The following is a 16,256-nucleotide window of genomic DNA, read 5'->3' as shown; positions in this document are numbered from 1 at the left end:
ACTCTGCTTAACACTCAGGCAACACTTGCGTTGTTTGGGGGAGTGAGGTAGTGGAGCAGGGCTGTAAAGTCCAGCACAGGCCACCACCCTGGGCTACTTGGTCAGAATGTCACAGTGAGTCCACAGCAGGTCAGAGAAAAGCAGCCGCACGCCCCCCAGGGAGAGAGCGAGGAGGAAGCGGAGGAGGTACACACATAGAAATAGAGACAATAGCAGTCGGAGCCATTCGGCCCTTCGAGTCTGCACCACCATTCAATATGATCATGACTGATCCTCTATCTCAACACCATATTCCCGCTTTCTCCCCAATACCCCTTGATGTCTTTTGTGGCTAGAAATCTATCTATCTCCCTCTTAAATATATTCAGTGACTTGACCTCCACAGCCTTCTGTGGAAGAGAATTCCACAGGTTCACCACCCTCTGAGTGAAAAAATGTCTCCTCATCTCCTACTCCGTATCCTGAGACTGTGACCCCTTGTTCTAGACTTCCCAGCCAGGGGAAACATCCTCCCCACATCCAGTCTATCCAACCCAGTCAGAATTTTATATGTTTCAATGAGATCCCCTCTCATTCTTTTAAATTCTAGTGAATACAGGCCTAGTCGACATAATCTCTCCTCATACGACAGTCCTGCCATCCCAGGAATCAGTCTGGTGAACCTTCGCTGCACTCCCTCTACGGCAAGTATATCCTTTATTAGGTAAGGAGACCAAACTGCACACAATACTCCAGGTGCGGTCTCACCAAGACCCTGTATAACTGTAGTAAGACATCCTTGCTCCTGTACTCAAATCCTCTTGCAATGAAGGCCAACATACCATTTGCCTTCCTAACTGCTTGCTGCACCGGCATGTTTGCTTTCAATGACTGGTGTACAAGGACCCAGGTCCCTCTGTACATCGACACTTCCCAAGCTATCACCATTTAAATAATACTTTGTCTTTATGTTTTTCCTATCAAAGTGGATAATTTTACATTTATCCACCATCTGCCATGTGTTTGCCTACTCACTCAACCTATCTAAATCGCCTTGCAGCATCTTTGCATCCTCCTCACAACCCCACCTAGTTTTGTGTCGTCAGCAAACTTGGAAATATTACATTTGGTTCCTTCATCCAAATCATTTATATATATATTGTGAATAGCTGGGGCCCAAGCACTGATCCCTGTGGTACCCCATTAGTCACTGCCCGCCACCCCGAAAAAGACCCGTTTATTCCTACTCTGTTTCCTGTCAGTTAACCAATTTTCAATCCATGCCAGTATATTAACCCCAATCCTATGTGCTTTAATTTTGCACACTAACCTCTTATGTGGGACTTTATCAAAGGCTTTCTGAAAATCCAAATACACTACATCCACTGGTTCTCCCTTATCTATTCTATCAGTTACATCCTCAAAAAACTCAAGTAGGCTTGTCAAACACGATTTTCCTTTCAGAAATCCATGTTGGCTTTGTCCAATCCCATTGATATTATCTAAGTGTGCCGCTATCAAATCCTTTATAATAGACGCTAGCATTTTCCCTACTACTGATGTTAGGCTAACCAGTCTGTAGTTCCCCGTTTTCTCTCTCCCTCCTTTTTTAAATAGTGGGGTTACATTTGCCACCCTCCAATCTGCAGGAACTGTTCCATAATCGATAGAATTTTGGATGATGACAACCAATGCATCTACTATTTCCATGGCTACTTCTTTTAGCACTCTGGGATGTAGATCATCAGGCCCTGGGGATTTATCGGCCTTCAGTCCCATTAGTTTCACCAGCACTATTTTCTTACTAATAATCATTTCCTTGAATTCCTCTTGCTCACTAGACCCTTGGTTCCTTAGCATTTCTGGGACATTATTTGTGTCCTCTTCCATGAAGACACAACCGAAGTATTTATTTAATTGTTCTGCCATTTATTTGTTCCCCATTATAAATTCTCCCATTTCTGTCTGTAAAGGACCTACATTTGTTGATTAATCTTTTTCTTTTTACGTACTTGTAGAAACTTTTGGAGTCGGTTTATATGTTCCTTGTAAGTTTACTCTCATACTCTATTTTTCCCCTCTTAATCAATTTCTGGTTCTTTTTTGCTGAATTCTAAACTGCTCCCAATCCTCAGGCTTGCTACTTTTTCTGGCAACTTTGTATAACTCTTCTTTGAATCTAATACTATCCTTAATTTATTTTGTTAGCCATGGTTGGGCCACTATTCCTTTTGTGTTTTTACGCCAGAACGAAATGTATAACTGTTGCAATTCATGTGTTTGTTCCTTAAATGTCAGCCATTGCCTATCCACCATCGTGCCTTTTAATAAATCCTCCCAATCTATCATAGCCAATTCATTCCTCATACTTTCGTAGTTTCCTTTGTTTAGATTTAGGACCCTAGTTTCGGATTGGACTACTTCATTTTCCATCTTAATAAAGAATCCAATCATGTTATGGTCACTCTTCCCTAAAGGACCCCGCACAATAAGACTGTTAATTAACCCCTTCTCATTACACAAAACCCAATCTAGGATAGCCTGTTCCCTAGTAGGCTCCTCAACATACTGGTCTAAAAAACCATCTTGTACACTCTCCAATAATTCATCTGCCACAGTATTATTACTAATTTGGTTTGGCCAGTCTATATGTAGATTAAAGTCACCTACAATTACTGTAGTACCCTTGTTACATGCATCTCTAATTTCCTGTTTGATGCTGTCCCCTACATTACCACTACTGTTTGAGGCCTATAGACAACTCCTACCAATGTTTTCTGCCCCTTGGTGCTCCTTAGCTCCACCCAGACTGATTCTACATCTTGATTTTCTGAGCCAATATCCTTTCTCACTATTGCTCTGATTTCATCCTTTACTAACAATGCCACATCACCCCCTCTTCCTTTTTGCCTGTCCTTCCAAAATATCGAATATCCTTGGATATTCAGTTCCCAACCCTGGTCACCCTGCAGCCATGTCTCCGTAATTGCAACTATATCGTATCCGTTTACATCTATTTGCGCTGTTAATTCGAATACCTTATTACAGATGCTTTGTGCATTCAGATACAATGCTTTTAAATTTCTTACCTGGACCCTATTTGTTAGTGCACTCTTTTGTTTGTATGCTCTGTCCCTTCCTGACATAATCTGGTTATCATTACCACAATCACTTTCCTGCATTGCTTCCTTTTCTTTTCTCTTTAGCATTCTAGATTTCTCTCCACTGCGACCATCCTCCCCCCTCCCCCCACCCCCACCTTATTTAGTTTAAAGCCCTGTCTACCTCCCTAGTTAGTCAGTTTGCTAGGGTTAGGGTATTTAAGATTAGGGTATTTAGGGTTAGGGTCTCTCTTTCCCGAGTATTGGTGCCAGTGCCCCACGAATCGAAACCCACTTCTCCCACACCAACCTCTGAGCCACGCACTCATCTCCCTGATTCTATTGACCCTATGCCGATTTGCTTGTGGCTCAGGTAATAATGCAGAGATTATTACCTTTGTGGTCTGCTTTTCAATTTAGTCCCTAGCTGTTCAAACTCTCTCACAGAACCTCTTTTCTTAGAAGCAAGGAGGAAGCGGAGGAGGTGCACACAGCAGGTCAGTAAACACCAGCCCCCCAGGGAGAGACTTTGTATAACTCCTCTTTGAACCTAATAGTGTACTTAATTTCTTTTGTTAGCCATGGTTGGGCCACTATTCCTTTTGTGTTTTGACGCCAGAAAGGAATGTACAACTGTTGTAATTCCTTAAATGTTAGCCATTGCCTATCCACCATCATGCACCTTTTAATGAATCTTCCCAATCTATCATAGCCAATTCATTCCTCATACCTTATTAGTTTCCTTTGTTTAGATTTAGGACCCTAGTTTCGGATTGGACTTCACTTTCCATCTTAATAAAGAATTCAAACATATTATGGTCACTCTTCCCTAAAGGACCCCGCACAACAAGACTGTTAATTAACCCCTTCTCATTACGCAATACCCAATCTAGGATAGCCTGTTCCCTAGTAGGCTCCTCAACATATTGGTCTAAAAATCCATCTCGTACACGCTCCAGGAATTCATCTGCCACAGTATTATTACTAATTTGGTTTGTGTTATATTCAGAATAAATCCACAGGGCTATATTGGAAGCTCAAACTGTTGTGACCTTGGTCTCTTTATTCAGACTCCAGAGTGGAGAGGCAGCATGGTGAATCACCTTTTATACCTGCTTGCCCAGGGTGCACAGGTGACCCTTAGGTCTCCCACAGGTGTGCCCCACAGCGGCAAGTCTTACATATTGGTGAGGTTTACATATATATATAACATCACTCTCCCCCCAAAGTCTTATGTACAAGTTTTTTGCAAGTTGAAGCGATCTGGCGCCCTGCATCCCAGGTCGATCGCCTGAGTTGAAGTCCTGACGTAGTGGGTTCATCCTTGTGGTTGACGGCGAGGTTGATTGTGTTAGTGGGTTGCTGGGGGCAGGTCCTTTCACAGTGGTTCCTGGTTATCTGTGGTTCGCAGTTTGGTCTGGTCCAAATGCTTTCTGCGTTTGCCCAGTACATGGTTTCACAACAAACGCTCAATTTTCATCACAAACACTCCATTCCCCTCTTTGGCTAATACAGTGCAGCCAATCTGGGGCCATGAACATGGTCTACATCATTTATTCTGATGTCGCGTGGAGGGGCCGTGTGATCATGGTGCATTCTCTGCTGATAGCATACGGAAAGCTCGGTTCTGAGAGATTCTGTCTGGTGACTGCACAGCACCCGGGATAGCCGGGTCTGTAGGGAGTCTACCGTCACACGTGTGGTGCTTGGCTTTATGATTTGGGCTGCCCGCTCCGGACTATTGTCGCTGGCCCTAAGGTCTGGCAAGCCCAGGGTGGCCGATATGATCTTGAGACTTTCAGTAGTGGCGGGAGACCTCGTGGACCCCGTGGATCCTGGGCCATGGTATGGGGGCCCCAGACCACCGACTGTGTGTAGCCCCCCTGCCTTTCTTTGCAACATTGCAGCGTTGCCCCATAGAGGGCAATCTGATGGGATGAGCCTTTCGTCTCTGCGACGGATAAGCTGCAACTTCCCATCTAGCGGTTCGCCGTTGGCAGGCAATAACGTGGGATCCTGGCTGGTCCAGGTCCTAAACTGGGGGGCAGTTACGGTTGACCCCTCGCTTTCTAGCACTTCCATGACAACGAGTAGGACTGCGGGCTGCGCCGTTTCCACCCCAGTAGTGGGCAACGGTAGCCAACTGAGGGTATTAGCGCCGTTCTCAGTGCCTGGCCCATGGCGGATCATGTTACAGTGCACAGACAGTGTTAGACATTCTCGAAACAACACATTGATAATGGTGCCTCTGCTCTCCCAAAACTGTGGGATGGGCAGCTTGTCTGATTCGAGCAAATATTGGGACACTCTTTGGTACGTCTCTTTTGTCCCGTGAACCCAAGCTACTGCCTTGGTTAACTTATTGGATACACGTACAACCGGTTGGGGCTTGCCTGCTACTTTAGCTTGCTGCACAACATGCCCGACCCCATGTGATAACACATCACTTGCTATCAATACTTTGTTAGATACATATACAATTGGTTGGGGTTCACCCACTACTTTGGCTTGTTGTCAGGTACCCCCGACCCCATATGATAGTACATCTTTGGCCTGAAAGAACGCTCACATGGGTTACACAGTGCAACCAACTTATTGGAACATAGTGGGTTTTTGGCCTTCTCAGCGGCTGCCCCTTGACTTTCACCCCAAACCCAGTCATTTTCCTTGCTGGGCAACATGTACCTCTGTTTCGTTGCGGCGACATCCCGTAGTCTGGACGCTCTCTCGTCCCGTGGTCGGGACGCTCTCTCGCCCCGTGGTCTGGACGCTCTCTCGTCCCGTGGTCTGGACGCTCTCTCGTCCTGTGGTCTGGACACACACTCGTCCCGTGGTCTGGACACACACTCGTCCCGTGGTCTGGATGCACTCTCGTCCGTGTCCATGATGCCAACTGCCGATATCTTCCTCCCCAGAGATTTTGCCTCTGGCGTCGGGAAGACACATTCGGATCATTTTGGCCGGAGTCCTACTTTGCGTGGTCAACCTGGAGCCTCTTCCATCGTCGCGAAGAGGTCGTCGGCTTTGGGTGGTGGATACCGCGCCTGTACCACTGCTCGGTTGATCTTCACCTCCTCGTGGTCGTGATAAGCGGCCTGTGCCTCGGGGATCTGCAAATGGATCTGCACTTCGATGCCGGGTTCAGCTGAAGGTGGGGTTTTGCTCAGCCTTTGAGCAAGGGAGACGTTGTTCACCAGAGAAGTTACACAGAGGTCTTCCCAGTTCCATCGAATCTTCCCCATCCACCTTCTACCAAGCAGCGTTGGCCCATCACCTGAAACAATCCACAGAGGTAAATCATGCACCGCTTCCTCATGGGATACTCTTATGACACAACCAATAACTAATATCAGTTCCTTGGTGTAGGTGCGCAGCTTTGCCTGAATCGGGATCAGCTTGGGTCATTGTGCTTTGTCGCCCCACAGCCTCTCGAATGCCTTCTGGCTCATAACTGATTGACTCGCCTCCGTGTCCAGTTCCATGGTGTTAGATCTCTTAATTTCCAATGAAATACGAACTCCGATGGTAGTTTTAACTTCTTTAATCTCGGCAGAGAGCAACAAACTGCTGACTGATTGCCAGTTTCTTTGTCTTACTGAGACACATGGTCAAAATGGCTGTACTTTATACCTGGATCAATTTACAGAAAATAACTCGCCTTCTTTGACCTTATTGGCTCAATTCAAAGTCTTTTAATGTTTTATTGGCTCGCTACCCAAGGTCCAAAAATGTCAAGTTGATTGATGAGTTAATGCAACATGCTGAGCAGCATGTAGCAGCCTTGACTTGGGGGTCTGTGAATTTTCAGTCTGTCTAAATGAGCCTGTTTGAATACTCTATCAATCCCCCCTTTGATTCTTTCACAAACTGAATCATAAAACATCAGCTATCACTGGTTAAACATTCTACAAAATAATTTCATACATGTTAATAGAGTTTCCTTCTAAAATTTGTTGATGTGTTTCGCCACATGTCCGGACTAGTAGCTTCCACACAAATTTACACCAACCCGAGTTCCATCGTGGCCACAATGGAAGTCTGGTTTTAGTAGGTTAATTAACCTTATTCCAATTTAATCCAAATCAATATCTTAATTCAACCAGTAAACCACCTTTCCTTAAGCATAACATAAACAAACAATATAAAAGTAAAAGGTATTTACATGTAATTCCCTTGCTACCCTACTATTTCCCTTTGGTGCAGAAGGTCGGCTAGTAAGAAGTAGGCCTATGCCTAGAATACCTACAATCAATACTACAGTAAATTTATACATTTTCGCAAAATGTAATTGTCCTTATTAGATTTCAGCTTCAGTTATGGGTGCTCGTTTAACGTGTGAAGCGTGGATCCAGGCTTTCTTTCCTTGGACTTTAACAGCTGCCTGGGTAGTCAATAACACTTGATAAGGTCCCTCCCACTTGGCACCCAAAGGTTCTTTATGCAACTTTTTCACATACACCCAGACTCCCGGGATGATGTCGTGTCCTCCTTCGGGTGGATTACCCCAAGCTGCCGATACCTGTCGGGAAACAGAACTAATAGCATTGGTTAAGTTCTGACAGTATGATAACAGAGTGTCACTCATTAAGTGAACATCAGCTTTCCGTAAATCGATAGTTCCTGGCAGCGACATGGGTCTTCCTGTTATAATTTCAAATGGGCTTAGACCTGTAGTTCTGTTCGGGGTTGTCCTAATGCTACATAGCACTATTGGTAGTGCCTGGGGCCATGGTGTTCCTTCTTGGTGATATTTGGCAAGCTGTTGTTTCAGAGTTCGATTCATTCGCTCTACTTGTCCTGATGATTGTGGATGATAAGGACAATGTAAATCCCACGTAATGTTCAGTAACCTGCAGACTTCTTGGCAGACAGCACCTGTGAAGTGTGTTCCCTGATCTGAGTCAATGCTACTTGGGACTCCCCATCGGGGAATGTAATCCTTACACAAGACCTTTGCAGTGTGATTGGCTGTGGCTCTTTTAGTTGGGACAGCTTCTACCCATCTAGAGAATCTGTCGACCATGACAAGAATGTTAGTGTATCCTTGGCATGAAGGAAGAGATATATAATCAACCTGCAGATGCTGGAATGGTCCGACAGGGGCAGGGGGCCTCAGTTGGAGCATTACCGTGATGGGTCCAGAATTATTTTTCTGGCAGACCACACAGCGGTCTGTTACCAGCTGGGCATGTTTTTTAAATTCCCGACCCCACCAGCTTTTCTGGAACCGTGCCGTCATCTGTTGTGAGGCCAAGTGTCCCCACGAGTGGATCTGTTGGGCTAAAAAAGGCATAAGCGCTTGTGGCGCAACTGGCTTGTCGGTAACTTTTTGTCTCCAGACACCATCTTCGCATAGCTTAATTCCTGCCTCAATCCATGTCCATTTTTCCTCTCGGGAGCACTCGCCTTGCATTGTTTGAAGGTCTCGTGTCAGAGTCCTGAGTGCTTTCAATCTGCACATCTGTGTTGGTTCTTCTGGAGGAACGCCCTGTGAGGCGGCATCTTTAGCTGCCTGGTCGGCTAGGGCATTTCCCTGTGCTTCTGTGGTATTTTCCTTGGTATGGGCCTTACACTTCAGGATGGACACTTCCTGAGGTAATTGTATGGCCTCCAGTAAGTCTCGGACTTCTTTTTCATTTCGGATAGGTGTACCAGCAGCAGTGAGGAATCCTCTTTTCCGCCATAACATACCAAAGTCGTGAGCGACTCCAAAAGCATAACGCGAATCTGTGTAGACATTAGCTGTCTGTCCTTCTGACAACACGCTTCTGACAGGGCCCGTAACTCGGCCTGTTGTGCTGACGTTCCTGAGGGTAAATGTCCTTTTGCCACTACCTCACATAAGGTTGTAACTGCCCATCCTGCTTTTCTGGTACCATTGTCAACAAAGGAGGAACCATCTGTAAACAGGATGAGGTCTGGGTTGTGCAGAGGCTCCTCTGCTGCTAAGGCTGCTTCTTCTGTTTCTTTTAAAATCTCCACGCAGTCATGCTCTTCACATTCTCCCCTTTCTTACTCCCTCGATTCTGACATCGGGAGCATAGTTGTGGGATTAACCGGGTTGGCCCGGACGATATGGAGATTAGGAGCTTCCAAAACTGCTGTCCAGCGGGTCCATCTTGCTGCCGTCACCTGAGACATTCTATTCATAGACAGCAAAGCGTGTACGGTGTGGGGACACTTGACAATCAGCTTTTGGTCGAGGACTAGACCCGCAGTGATCATTACCGCTCGACATGTAGCTTCCATGGCCCTTAGGCAACTTCCCCATCCGAGGGCTACCGCATCCAGTTTTGCCGAATAATAGCCAATAGGTCTTTGCCGATCCCCATGTTCTTGTGTCAGTAATAGCTGTCATATATCCTTCTTTCTCATGAACAAACAGGGTAAATGGCTTACCACTGTCGGGGATTCCCAGAGCCGGTGCCGAACACAAAGCCTTTTTCAAACTCAGGAAGGCCTCTTGCTGTTCCTTAGTGAGGGTGATGGCTTCTTTAGAGGCACGTTTCCCCTTTAAAATATCATTCAGTGGCTGAGCAAGCTGTGTGAAGGAGTCAATCCAATTTCTGTTAAAGTTACACAATCCCTAAAAAGACCTTAGTTCCTGAATAGTGGTGGGTTGTTTAGCAGCCCGAATGGCTGCAGTTCTATCCTGGGTAAGTTCTCTCTTTCCTTATGAAATCTTTTGTCCCAGGTATACAACCTCTTCTTGGGATATTTGTGCTTTGTCGATGCTGGCTTTATGTCCTTTCAGCCGAAGGTGATCCAGCAAAGCTCGTAAATCTTGTTCATGCTGTTCTTCCGTGTTTGAAGCTAGCAGGATATCGTCTACATATTGGATGACTGTGGATTACAGGAGAGGTAATTCTCGCAAATGTCTTTGTAAAGCCATGTGGAATACCGTAGGGCTGTTGTGGAAACCCTGCGGTAACCGGGTCCAAGTGTACTGTTGTCCTTGGACAGTGAAAGCAAACCACTGTCGAACCTCCGGTGCCAGAGGCACCGACCAAAATCCGTTGGCCATATCTATAATCGAGAAATATTTATGTTCCGGTTTGAGGGCATTAAAAATGGTGGAGGGATCTGCGGCCAAAGGAGCTTTTTGATCAATACACTGGTTAGCTTTCCTATAATCGACAGTCAAACGCCAAGTCTCATTAGATTTCTGTACCGGCCACATGGGGCTATTGGAGGAGCTATGCATTTTAATAAGCACCCCTTGTTTCTCCAATTGCTGAATAACCGGTAAGATTCCCGCGATGGCAGTTGGACTGATGGGATACTGTTTAGTGCATGGAGGCTTGGTCCCTGTAAATGACGCAGGCTCCATCTGGAGTAGGCCACAATCGTTCTTATCTTTAGCCCATATCGGGTGTTCCTTCAATTCTTCTTTCTTCAAAGTTCTAATTGACCATGTCACCCGACCATCCTCGAAATGCAACGATGAATCTATTTGGATTAGAACGTCCATTCCCAAAAGGGGTTGATCTACTGGGCCTATGCAGACCGGCGTGGTTAGTTCATGTGGACCCAGCCCAAAAAGTACCGGTGTTGTCATTTTAATTTCCATTTTATGGCCCCCAACTCCATAGGCTGTACGTGCCCTACCATCCAATGGCAAAAATTCTCCATATTGTAGGGGTAAGCATGTTAATTCCGCCCCTGTGTCTCAAAGACAGTCCACATCCTTATCGCCCACCCTCACAGTTATATATAGCCCATCTCCCCTTTGTTGTATTAGTGCGAGGAGGGGGGCCAGGGTGGGCTCTAGTCGTTTTTTGCTATCCCAAGTAACTTCTTCTGTTGTTGTATTGTCAGTCGCTTAAATACTTCTATGAGGTCGTTATCTTGTGACAAGCCTGGCTTGTTGGCTGAATTGTATCCCTGGCTGCGTCCTCTTCCCCAGCCGTGACCTTGCTGTTTTGCCCTGCACGTCTTGGCCCACAATAATGACATTTTCCGGGTAATTTTCCGAATGACTGTTTATCGGAATCCTGGAATTTCCATCCCATAGCCTGTACAGCTCGGACTTTAGTTCCCATATCCCGATCTAATTGGTTACATCGATCCACCAATGCTGCAAAGGTAGTTCCTCTACCTTCCCAGTCCGGTAACACTACCGTGAGCATTTTGGACAGTTCTGGCTTTAGACCTGCCACGAAAGCTGCTTTCAGGGGTCCAAACGCTTGTTCATCCATTTCCTCATCCGTATTATTCATACCCGAATGTTCTAGCCACGTGCATCTAAACCGCTCGTCATACTCCAGGACCTCCTCTGTTCCTTTCTGTTGGCAGGCTGAAATTTTTCCCCAGTCTGTCTTAGCTGGACTGAAGGCTTGCAGCCAGTGTTTAATCGCCTCCCATCCTGCGTCTAATTCTTGCACATTCTGCCCCAAAGCTTCATCTACCTTGTCGTGCAATTTTCCTCCCTGTGTTTTTGGCACCATTATGGTCAAAATTTGCACTCCGTCCCAGGGATGAAGTTGATATATATTTCTTAAGCGGTCCAATTGGTCCCACGTTTTTACTCCCCCTTTCTTTGGATTGGGCAATTCCTTGGAAAATTTATCAATTTTCTCTGGGTCTGCCGGAGCATGAACTAAGTATTCTTCATACACCCTTCTCTTTGTTTTTTTGGTTCCGCCTCATCCGCAGTCTCTTCTGATTTGACTACAACTTGTCTTTTTTTAAACGGGGCAAAGCGCACCCCTAATTCTTCATCATCCTCCGACACTGTATTGTTGGAGGATTCAGAAACCGTATCTATTCCTCGGTCGTGTCTTCGGGTTTGCGCTTTTAATTTATCCAAACATGGGTACCCTGGGAATTGATCAATACATTTTCCTTTTCCTATTACTGTCTCTTGACCTAATGATTTTTTCCATTCTTTAATTTCATCTTTAAGATCTTTAACTTCCGCTTCCAGCTTTTCAAGTTCAAGCTTTTTCTGTCGCAGCTGTGCACAAACAGCTTGCAATTGATCCTTTGTACTGGTCAGTTCTCGATCATGTTGGGAACGCATTATAATTTCATTCCGGTTTCGGATCTGGCCCATAACCGCTAGGGACCATTTAGTTTGCTCTTTATTTTTCATACGGGTCGTTTTTCCCCAGGCCCTTTTAATCTCGTCCAAGGACCATTGTCCTTTGGAGGTTCCGTACTTTTGTTCGATCTTAATACAGGTTTTAGATAAGTTGAATTGTTGCTCTATGTATTCTTTCAACTGTTCGAGGATTTCATCTAGCGAAACTTGAGGTGGTGCCTGCCCACCTTTAACAATTGTAGGCAATTCTTTGCCCTTTTCTCCTGCTGCCATTTATTTACTGAGTTCTTTACTGGGGTCTCGAGTCGTAGGCTTGCTAGCCGATCAATAGGTCGGTGATTAATTAACTAACACACCGCCGAAGTTTAGACGTCTATGGGACCTCGAGCTGACTACCAACCGGAGGGTTCACAAACCGGAGGCTTTCGGAATCGCGTAGAAGGAGAGGCGAATTTAGACTTTTGACCGAGGACTTTTTTAAAAAAAGAGGAGTCCTTACCTCAATCTATAGGTCCGATGTCCAAAATTCAGTTTCTTTCCTCAGTGATCCTGTTCGCAGCGCCAAAATTGTTAGATCTCTTAATTTCCAATGAAATATGAACTCCGATGGTAGTTTTAACTTCTTTAATCTCGGAAGAGAGCAACAAACTGCTGGCTGATTGCCAGTTTCTTTGTCTTACTGAGACACATGGTCAAAATGGCTGTACTGTATACCTGGATCAATTTACAGAAAAGAACTCGCCTTCTTTGACCTTATTGGCTCAATTGAAAGTCTTTTAACGTTTTATTGGCTCGCTATCCAAGGTCCAAAAATGTCAAGTTGATTGATGAGTTAATGCAACATGCTGAGCAGCACGTAGCAGTCTTGACTTGGGGGTCTGTGAATTTTCACAGTCTGTCTAAATGAGCCTGTTTGAATACTCTATCACTTGGAGACTGGAGTGCTGTTGAGTTTAACTTTTAACATTATCGGAGAGCTTTTGGTGGTGAAGGTGTGTATCCCATATACTTCCTGTTCATCCTCAGGTTGAGTTGCCTCTCCTGCTCGTTCATCGTGATCCTCGCTGGATCGGTCGTCCTCTCCTGACTCTGCCACATGGTGAGTCAGAGACCGTTTACATATTCGCTGGAGGTGCCCCATTGTGCCACAGCCCTTGCACACATAAGGCATGAATCGACATTGATGGGCTCTATGACTGCTCCTGCAGCGCCAACATGGTGTTAATGGATACGCATTCACGCCCTACGGCGACTCTGAGTCACTTTAGGCGTAGGTCTGGCCTCTGCGGTCGTGTGGGCCCTGCCCTGTACAGTTCTGCCTGCTGAAAACATTATTTTATGCACAGTACTTGCATTCTGTGAAGATATCTGTTTCGTGTTGTCGCTCATGGATATGAAGGCTTGGGCTATCGTGATGGCCTTGCTCAGATCTAGGGATTCGGCAGACAGCAGTTTGCAAAGAATGACCTCATGGCCGATTCAAGCACGAAAAAGTCCCGCAACATTTTCCCGAAAGATCCTGCAAATTCGCACTGTCCCGCAAGGCGTCAAAACTTGCCACGTTCTAGCCCTCGGAGCGATGGTGCATGTAAAAGCAATACCTGGCCATTAAGATGCTCTCCTTCGGCTTGAGGTGTTCCTGCACCAGCGTACACAACTCTGTTTAAGACTTGTCCGTTGGTTTGACCGGTGCCAGCAGATTTTTGAGGAGGCCATATATCGAAGGCCCACATACGGTGAGGAGAATCGCCCTGTGCTTGATCGCTGTCTCAGCCTTGTCCAGTTCGTTGGCCACGAAGTACTGGTAGAGGTGCTCAACGAAGGCTTCCCAATCATCACCCTCAACAAATCTCTCAAGAATACCAACGGCAGCCATTACCGCGTGAAAGTTCATGATCCGTTACTCATCGCCAATTTGTTATGTTCAGAATAAATCCACAGAACTATATTCTAAGCTCAAACTGTTGTGACCTTGGTCTCTTTATTCAGAGGCCAGAGTGGAGAAGCAGCATGGTGAATCACCTTTTATACCTGCTTGCCCAGGGTGCACAGGTGACCCTTAGGTCTCCCACAGGTGTGCCCCCTAGTGGCAAGTCTTACATATTGGTGAGGTTTACATACATACATAACAGTTTGGCCAGTCTATATGTAGATTAAAGTCACCTACGATTACTGTAGTACCCTTGTTACATGCATCTCTAATTTCCTGTTTGATGCCATCCCCTACACTACCACTACTGTTTGGAGGCCTATAGACAATTCCCACCAATGTTTTCTGCTCCTTGGTGCTCCTTAGCTCCACCCAGACTGATTCTACATCTTGATTTTCTGAGCCAATATCCTTTCTCACTATTGCTCTGATTTCATCCTCTACTAACAACGCTACACCACCCACTCTTTCTTTTTGCCTGTCCTTCCAAAATATCGAATATCCTTGGATATTCAGTTCCCAACCCTGGTCACCCTGCAGCCATGTCTCCGTAATTGCAACTATATCGTATCCGTTTACATCTATTTGCGCTGTTAATTCATCTACCTTATTACGGATGCTTCATGCATTCAGATACAATGCTTTTAGATTAGTCTTTTTAACATTATTAGACATCTTAACATTATTTTGTACTATAGCCCTATTTGTCTTAACGTTATTTTTTCTTACCTGGACCCTATTTGTTAGTGCACTCTTTTGTTTGTATGCTCTGTCCCTTCCTGACATAATCTGGTTATCCTTACCACAATCACTTTCCTGCATTGCTTCCTTTTCATTTCTCTTTAGCATTCTAGATTTCTCTCCTCTGCGTCCGTCCTCCCCCTGATTTAGTTTAAAGCCCTGTCTACCTTCCTAGTTAGTCGGTTCACTAGAACTCTGGTCCGAGCATAGTTCAGGTGTAGCCCGTTCCCATGGAACAGCTCTCTCTTTCCCGAGTATTGGTGCCAGTGCCCCACGAATTGAAACCCACTTCTCCCACGCCAACCTGTGAGCCACGCACTCATCTCCCTGATTCTATTGACCTTATGCCAATTTGCTCGTGGCTCAGGTAATAATGCAGAGATTATTATTTTTGTGGCTCTGCTTTTCAATTTAGTCCCTAGTTGTTCGAACTCTCTCAGCAGAACCTCTTTCTTAGAAGCGAGAAGGAAGCGGAGGAGGTACACAGAGAGGGAGCTGATGTACAGGTCGGTAAAATTGAATAAACACACTGGTTGCTAATGACTTTAGACATCAGTCGTGGCTCAGTGGTAGCAGTCTCATACCTGAGTCAGAAGATTGTGGGGACAAAACTACCCCTCGCCCCGATTGGGGGCCGGTGCTTGCGGGGCCCGGCCCGATACCCGGCGCCGATGGGAATTGGATGGTACGCCCCTCAAGACACGTGGAGCGCTGTCTCTGGCACCTCGCTGCCTTTCAGAAGCGCTCCCGGGCGGCAGTGCAGCGCTAAGTCCAGTCCAGTGCCGGGTGGAGCAGACCGGCACGACAACATCCCTCTCCTTTCATTAAATGGGAGGGCCGCTGCGCACTCTGCTTGGGACTTACGTGGCCGCCACTGGCTCACTCGGGACGCAATTGACCGGGCCCAGCAGCCCAGCAGCCAGAATGGAGTGCCGGGCTACTCAAGGGCAGCCCGGTCAACGCAAGGGCCGCCATTGTCGGGCCGACACAAGAGTCGGCCGACAAATAAAGATGGCGGCCCGCGCGCTGAAGGCCTCCCCTTTAAGGGGCGCCCCGGCAGCAGATGGCCACCAGCCTCGCTGCGCATGGGGCAATTTCCCACATGGGGCGGTGAGGGGGTGGCGCGGGGTGGTGATGTCATCGGCCTTCATGCACCGGTCCAAGGCACTGATTGCGGGGCGAGGCGCCCCAAAAACTCCAGGACAATTTCCTGCGAGGAAGTAGTGCACCCCTACCCCAGGCGGAAATGCCACTGTGCACCTCCCCGGAGGTGTTCACAGAGCTGAATAGGGGCAATTATCCCCCGCCCCCCCCCGACCTGTGGGTTCAAGTCTAACTCCAGGAACGTGAGCACAGAAATCCAAGCTAACCCTCCAGTGCAGTGCTGAGGGAGCGCTGCACTGTGGGAGGGGCAGTACCGAGGAAGAGCTGCACGGTCAGAGGGGCAGTACTAAGGGAGCGC

At 46.5% G+C, this 16,256-nt stretch overlaps 1 protein-coding gene across 1 annotated transcript in view; it reads right to left on the bottom strand.

The window, feature by feature from the left end:
- The window catches only part of LOC139229037 (disintegrin and metalloproteinase domain-containing protein 10), a 224,241-nt gene that overhangs the window by 29,034 nt on the left and 178,951 nt on the right, over positions 1–16,256 (bottom strand). The gene's annotated exons all lie outside the window — the stretch shown is intronic.

The sequence above is a fragment of the Pristiophorus japonicus genome, chromosome 18 (assembly GCF_044704955.1).
Source record: "Pristiophorus japonicus isolate sPriJap1 chromosome 18, sPriJap1.hap1, whole genome shotgun sequence".
NCBI classification, from domain to species: Eukaryota; Metazoa; Chordata; class Chondrichthyes; family Pristiophoridae; genus Pristiophorus; species Pristiophorus japonicus.
The sequence above is the reverse complement of the archived record's forward strand: the minus strand, read 5'-3'. Positions and strand labels throughout refer to the sequence as shown.